Genomic DNA, 1,014 nt, shown 5'->3' with positions numbered 1-1,014 from the left:
TTCTCGTCGTTCTCTGTGTATCTTTTGTTTCTGTATATGTGACTTAAACTGTAAAAGGTTTTTGAAAGTGGATTTAAAAATGCTGCTATGTTGAATGGGAATGTATTGGTTTTGGGACCATCTTTGTGCACAAAGTGTACATTTCCCAGTGTGTAGCCAGATGGACTCAGGATCAATGGGTTATGCTCCCCCCCCCCCCCCCCCCCCGCAGATGGAGACTGAATCAGATTTCAAAGCTGACAGCACCCTAGATAGACCCCTACAGTGACCTCAGCCCTTCAGTATTTCTCAGTCTCCAGCAGATGGTGGATGTACCTCTCCCTATTGGGATTGCTGTACTTCTTGGAAGGAGAAATTGTACATTTATATTTGAGAAAAAATTGAGCCCCGCTCTCCTAAAGGTCTCTCCCCCAGTTGAGAACTCCTGAGGCGATTTCAGAGATCCCTTAAGAGGTGTGCCTTGGTCCGGTAGCCAGTTCCCAGCGTGGACTTTGCTGCTTAAGCAGCTGAAAGGCAGCGGCTGCAGGAAGCCGAGTACGGTGTTGATGGCCAAAGCCCTGTTCCCCCACAGCTGGAGACCATCCCTGTACTCAGCTGGTAAGCTCTGAGCCCAGATAAATCTTTTTTTTTTTTTTTTTTTTTTTTAACTTATCTCCCAATTCAGAGAAATTTGGAGTCTTCCTCCGGTCTCCTAGCGCGGCGTGCCAGACAGAGGTTGTTACCGATCCTGAAGTGGGCGTCCGAGTGGGTTGAGCAGCTCCCCCAGTGGGTTAGGCCCCGTGGTAGGCCACGGCAGTGCCGTCTTGCACTTGTCTTTGTGTGTGCCGTATTGCCCTCCATAGAATGTGTCGGCTCTGCGCACAATGTCCCGCACAACTTACTAAGCACAGAATACAGGTAAAGCCAGGCCCACAGCCTGTGTGCGCACCTCACCATGTCCCCCCCCTTGGTGCCCGAAATCTGCTTGCATAAACTTTTAAGTGTGAGCTGACAGAACACATAGGTACCGCCACC

The sequence above is a fragment of the Rhinatrema bivittatum genome, chromosome 2 (genome assembly GCF_901001135.1).
Source record: "Rhinatrema bivittatum chromosome 2, aRhiBiv1.1, whole genome shotgun sequence".
In the NCBI taxonomy this organism is placed as follows: domain Eukaryota; kingdom Metazoa; phylum Chordata; class Amphibia; order Gymnophiona; family Rhinatrematidae; genus Rhinatrema; species Rhinatrema bivittatum.
This window is presented reverse-complemented; position numbering follows the sequence as displayed.